Genomic DNA, 6,708 nt, shown 5'->3' with positions numbered 1-6,708 from the left:
CATCATTGATTTTCCTCTCTCTCTCCTCCTTCCTCTCTGAAATAAAAAAATATTTTAAAAAAATAATCTATCTATATACATAAAAGCCTAAGCTACCGGCTGACCGGCCAGTAGCTATGACACACAATGACCACCAGGGGGCAGACGCTCCAACCGGTAGCTATGATGTGCACTGAACCAGAGGAGGAAGGTTGATTTCGGGGTACATCACCTGAGCACTGCCCTCTCACAATCCAGGGCCCCTCTGGGGATGTCGGAGAGCCGGTTTCAGCCCGATACCCCCAGGCCAGGCCGAGGGACCCCACCAGTGCACGAATCCATGCACCGGCCCTCTAGTAAAATAAAATAAAAAGAGAGACAGAGACATAGAACCTGTGGGAGACCACTGACCTGTGGGGGGGGGGGAACCCCACCCAGGGCGTTTGGGGTTGGGGACGGGGAGCCTGACACTGGAGGAAAAGGGGCCACATGCTGACCTGACTAGCTCAGGGGAGGCCTGCATAGAGGCCTTGCAAACTCAGAGACCTAAAGTAACCACAGAGGATGGTCTGGTATTAAAACTTTTAAACTAAAAGCAGTTTATAGAGGGTAGTCATGTCCTAGGCTAGTATCTTCCTTAACAAAGATCAACTTCTATCTTTACTAAACCTATTGTCTTTTTGCATCTAAGATAACATACCGGTGGAATGTTACTTGTAACTTCCCTTTTTCCGTCCCTCAGGGCACAACAAATGGTGACAGGGTGGTGATGACAAATTTCCTCCTTGTTATTGTTATCCTGTTAATTGTTGACTGTTAACTACCCTGTACCCACCTGTATAGAAGAAGCCTGTGTCTATCATTTTACTTTTTATCCAATCCCAGGGGTTTCCCAGCTTTGCTTTCTCCCGCCTCCCTAACCTATCACCAATGGACTTCAAGTAACTCACTCACGTAATGCATTGTAATGTATAAAAATAGGTGGAAAACCGCCATTCTCTGGAGCATTATCTTAATTATTTGAGATTCTGCTTCCTGGCAATTGACAGTTTGGCTCAAATAAACTCACAAAAGTTCTTCACAGGTTTAAATGTTTCTTATGTAGCCGAAGCCGGTTTGGCTCAGTGGATAGAGCGTCGGCCTGCGGACTGAAGGGTCCCAGGTTCGATTCCTGTCGAGGGCATGTACCTGGGTTGCGAGCACATCCCTTGTGGGGGATGTGCAGGAGGCAGCTGATTGATGTTTCTCTCTCATCGATGTTTCTGACTCTCTGTCTCTCTCCCTTCCTCTCTGTAGAAAATCAATAAAATATATTTAAAAAAAAAATGTTTCTTATGTTGACAACTCCCAGGGCCTAGCAGCCCCTCCCACTGCAGCAGGCATTGATCCCAGAGCCTGTGGCCTCCTGGCCCCGGCACAGCGCCAGCTGGGGCAGAGGGGATGGAGCCTGCAATGGCGGGCAGGCCTTGGAGCCTGTACTCAATGCCGAGATAAAAGGGTAGGAGCGCGGCCTGTCCCAGGCCCGTCTCCCCGGATGAAGGGCCGGACTGGAGAGAGGCCCTCCGGGTCCTCTCACTGTCTCAGGGAAGCAGTGGTCGTGGCTGTGTGGCCCTATGTGTGGCTCTGAAGCGGCTCACCAGGGAGGGGACAGATCTCCCACCATAGAAGCGGGCAGCCCCCAGAGGCCACCCTCACTGCCCGAGAGCTTAGAGTCCCGGCTTCCGGTCACGGACGGGTGAGGATTTCTCCCTGGGGATGTCCAAAGGCCAGGTGCCTGCTGTATGGACAAAGGGGCAGGCAGGACCCCCCGGGGACAGAGGGAGAGAGGGGTGGACACGGACAGGCCAGCGTTGCTCTAGGACCCACAGTGACCCAAGGTAGCAAAGTTCGCCTTTGGGCCAAGGTCCAAGTTGCGCCTTCGTCCTTTCCTTACAGAACTGGTTGAGTTCCTGGAATCACGTGCAGTCGTTTCCCCACTAGACGGAAAACAGCTGTAAGCCTGAATTTTAAAAAAAGGTGAGGGGGGGGCGGGTTCGAGGACAATTCTGTGATCTCCCCCCTCCGAGGAAGAAAAAACCCAAATGAGTTTTCTAGCCAGGTGCCCCCTAGTGGCCATCCTCAAGGTTTTCATGGACCAGCCACAAAACATGCCTCCCCCAGCGCCCGGCAGGGCTCGGCTGGACAAGGAGGAAAGCGGGTAAAAGGCCCCGCTCTTGCCCACACAGGCCTGGCCCCGGGCCCCGCTCAGCCCCACTCGCAGGCCTGCGTTTGGCAAGCTGGTGACCCTTATAGGATAAGGAATAACGGAGAATGTAGCTCTACATAGGAAGTCAGTCAGCCCAGCCGGCTTGGCTCAGTGGTTGAGCGTCGACCTTTGAACTAGGAGGTCACGGTTCGATTCCCAGTCGGTCTGGGCACATGCCTGGGTTGTGGGCTGGATCCCTAGTGTGGGGCCTGCAGGAAGCAGCCAATCAATAATTCTCTCATCATTGATGTATATCTCTCTCTCTCTCTCTCTCTCTCTCCTCCCTTCGTCTCTGAAATCATCAAAAACATTTTTTTTTTTTAAAAAAAAGGCAGGTGGACACTTGGCCTCAGGCCTGACTTTGAGCCCAGAGAGGGGGCCCCGCTGCCCTGGGAGCCCAGGCATGGTTTCTGTGTCCCCAGCCTGGCCAGACCTCCGGGGTCTGCACAGCACACCAGGCCTGCGGCCTTCCGCTCCAGCTCCAGGCCCCCGCGATCCCGCCCGGGACTTCCCAGCTCCAGGGCTGCCCACACCCTCCTGCCTGGTGTCCCCCAGGGGCAGCTCCTGTGCAGAAGTCTGTCTCCTTAAACTCGGAGTCCCTCACATAATGGGCATGAGGAGAAAACAGGTCTTCATTGATCCACTAATTCCATACCTTTTTTTTTTTTAATATATTTTATTGATTTTTTACAGAGAGGAAGGGAGAGGGATAGAGAGTTAGAAACATCAATGAGACAGAAACATCGATCAGCTGCCTCCTGCACGCCCCCTACTGGGGATGTGCCTGCAACCAAGGTACATGCCCTTGACCGGAATCGAACCTGGGACCCTTCAGTCCACAGGCCAGCGCTCTATCCACTGAGCCAAACCGGTTAGGGCTAATTCCACACCTTTTAAAAAATATTTTTTGTCCTGGGCAGTTTGGCCCAGTGCATAGAGCATCGGCCTGCGGACCAAAGGGTCCCGGGTTCGATTCTGGTCCAGGGCACATTCCTGGGTTTCGGGTTCGATCCCCAGTATGGGGTGTGCAGGAAGCGGCCGATTAATGATTCTCTCTCATCATGGATGTTTCTATCTCTCCCTTTCTCTCTGAAATCAATAAAAATATATTTTTAAATGTGTTTTTATTGATTTTAGAAAGAGAAGGAGGAAGAGGAAAGGAGGGAGGGAGAGATATCAGTCTGCTGCCTCCCGTACTGGGGAACGAACCCCAACCCGGGCATGTGCCCTGACCTGGAATGGAACTGGCGGCCTTTTGGTGCACAACACAATGCTCAACCAACTGAGCCGCACCAGCCGGGGCCACACCTTGTTTCACTGACACAGAAATGCTGAGGAGCCCAAATCTAACTGGCCTGTGGAGCACGTGCAGGGCTTGACCAGATGAGGAATGCCAACATTAGATCTAGTTTCATGCACCGGACGGAGGGCCTCAACCCCAAATCAGTTGAGAGATGATTCCTTAAACGTGGATTTAGGAGGATGGACATGTAAAACTCTACCTTGAAAAGGAATAAATTTGCCCGCTGGCGTGGCTCAGTGGTTGGGCGCTGACCTGTGAGCCAGGAGGCCACAGTTAGATTCCCTGTCAGGGCACATGCCTGGGTTATGGGCTCGATCCCCAGTAGGGGGCGTGCAGGAGGCAGCCGATCCATGATTCTCATCTCTGATGTTTCTCTCTCTCTCTCTCTCCCTCTCCCTCTCCCTCTCCCTTTTCCTCTCCCTTCTTCTCTAAAATCAATTAAAATATTCTTTTAAAAAGGAAATGAATAGGTTTATCTCTAGACATAAAGGATGGATGTGGAACAGAGGGAGTTTTCATTGGGTTTGTTAAAGCTGTAAGGCCATAGAGCAGTTATAAAGGCAAAAACTTGCCTGATTCTATTTATGCTTCTGTTTACGGGAACATTAGAAGGAACTCCCAGGAGTCCCTGTGTTTTGTTTTGTTTTTCAAATATATTTTTATTGACTTCAGAGAGGAAGGGAGAGGGAGAGAGAGAATAGAAACATCAACAATGAGAGGGAACCATTGATCGGCTGCCTCCTGCACGCCCCACACACATGTGCCCTGACCAGGAATTGAACGGTGACCTCCTGGTTCATAGGTCGATGCCAACCACCGAGCCCCACTGGGGAGGGCAGCAGCAGGTGTTTTAATGAGAACACAGTGGACGGGGTCGGCCCGGGGAACCCTACCCCTGCCCAGACGAGCTCAGCCCTTCCAGAGAATGGGGTCAGGAGCCCCCCTGCCCGGGGCAGGGTCTCCCCGAGCCCCCACCTCAGCACCCTCACTTCTAGGAGCAGGTATGACTTCCACTGGCGTCTTGTTTGTTTTCATGGATGTTGGGAGGCACTTTTTCATCCCAGAGAAAAAAGCAGCGGGCACACCGCTGTGCACTTGGTTTTCCTGAACTGTCCCCCTCTCCCCAGCAGGAGGCTGAGGACTAGCGACTGGCCTGGGGCTGTCGCCGTGGAAATGGCTCCCGCTCGAGGGAGTCCTGCGCTGGCTGCACCTCCCACTGGTGGACACCTCCCTGGCCGAGGCCGGCGGCTCCAGACCCCAAATACTTTCTGGTCTCCTCACAGACGGCTTTTGTCCAAGAGCTGACGAGCTGGCCCTGCCGGTTGCTCAGTGGTTAGAGCGCTCTCCTGCGGACTGAAGGGTCCCAGGTTCAATTCCGGGCAAGAGCACATGCCTGGGTTTGTTGGGCTTGATCCCCAGTAGGGGGCGTGCAGGAGGCAGCAGATCATCATTGATGTTTCTACTCTACTCTTTTTTTAAAAAAATATGTTTTATTGATTTTTTACAGAGAGGAAGGGAGAGGGATAGAGAGTTAGAAACATCGATGAGAAAGAAACATCGATCAGCTACCTCCTGCACACTCCCCACTGGGGATGTGCCTACAACTAAGGTTCATGCCCTTGACTGGAATCGAACCTGGGAACCTTGAGTCCATAGGCTGACACTCTATCCACTGAGCCACACCGGTTAGGGCTGTTTTTGTTGTTTTTTTAAAAAAAATTTTTTAAAGAGCTCACAAGCTGGAGAGCCATTCCCCAGCCACACGCGAGCCCTGGGCAGCGGGGACGACCCCACGGAGGATGACCGGACGTGCAGCCTCTGTGAGCGCCCGGATCGCTCTCCAATTGGGGACGTCAGCAGAATGGGCACAGCTGTGCAAACAGCACTCATGCGGGTGCCCCAGGCGCCAAAGGAGCCTCCCCTTGGGGTCCCGTCCCAGCGGCAGGACCCTCCCAGCCCGGCCCACGCGGGCCCTGCAGACGCCCGCCTGCCGGCCCGTCACAGCCTCCTCCACGGACGTGGGGGACGCTCACAGCTGCCTGGCGCGTGTGGAGGGTGTCAGTCCTGGCAGGCGTGGGCCCCGGGGGACGGAGGGGTCCGGGCCTGCGTGTCAGGGGAGGGGAGGAACCGGGACAAAGCTGTCGCCTCCAGATTGCTCCCAGCTGCGGCCCCGACTCGGAGACCTGTGAGAACCGCCTGGGACGATGCACAGAAAGGGCGGTGCTTCCGAGATAAGGGCCCAGGAGAGGCCGCCTTTGGCAGGGAGATGGGAGTGGGGCTCCCTCCCTGGGCCTCAGCATCCAGCAGCGACCAGGGGAACCCGGGCCCCTTCCGGGGGTGTGACCGTGTCTTCAGCCTCTGCCCTCCCTGGGGGTCGCAGGCTTGTTTCGGGGGAAGGAGCTCACCACTCAGCTTGTCTCGAGTGGGTGACTAAGCCCTTCCCCAAGGCCCAGCCGGCGGGCAGGGGCTCCGTGCGGAAGGGGACTCTCCGGTGGCCAGTGGTCTTGGACCCATGAGCGCCTGGGCGGATCAGCGTGGGGGACTCGAACTTGCACGGGGGGAATTCTGACCCTCAGGGGCACATCGGGCCTAAGGCGCAGGCCCCGGCTTGGGTAGGGTCCCCCTGGCTGCTTGGGGCCCTGGGCCCCCGCTGCTCACACCCACCAGCCTCAGAACAGGGCAGCTGCGGAGGTCACAGGAGCCTCTGATGCCCGGCTGCCTGCTGACCACTAGGCAGAGTGGACGCAGAAACCGCAGGGCACACAGCCACGGTCCCACGGGGCTCCCCGGGCCAGATTTAAGGGGGATGGGCAACACAGAGGGGAAACCCAACCCCACCTGACACAGGGCCCCGGGCCAAGTCTGGCCTGGCCAGGCATGGCTCTCTGTCCCCAGGGCCCTGGACCCACCCCTTCAGCCCCCTTCCCAATCGGCTCACACAGCCAGGGCTGGAGGGAGGGGCAGGGGCCATTGTCTCTCCTGCCATCGTCACATAAGGCAACCCTGGGCTGCCACACGACAGGAACACTGATGAGTGGGTGGTGGGGTCTCCATGCCTGGGCAGGGGCATGTGGTGCTTGGAGAGTGAAGGCTCCCACATGCACACACAGGAACACGCACACAGGCACACACAGGCACACACATGAACAAACACACACAGAGACATGCACATGCGCACACA

This window comes from Myotis yumanensis, unplaced genomic scaffold (genome assembly GCF_028538775.1).
Source record: "Myotis yumanensis isolate MYYU_CA2020_CCGP unplaced genomic scaffold, mMyoYum1.0.hap1 SCAF_2, whole genome shotgun sequence".
In the NCBI taxonomy this organism is placed as follows: domain Eukaryota; kingdom Metazoa; phylum Chordata; class Mammalia; order Chiroptera; family Vespertilionidae; genus Myotis; species Myotis yumanensis.
Note: the sequence above shows the minus strand (reverse complement) of the source record.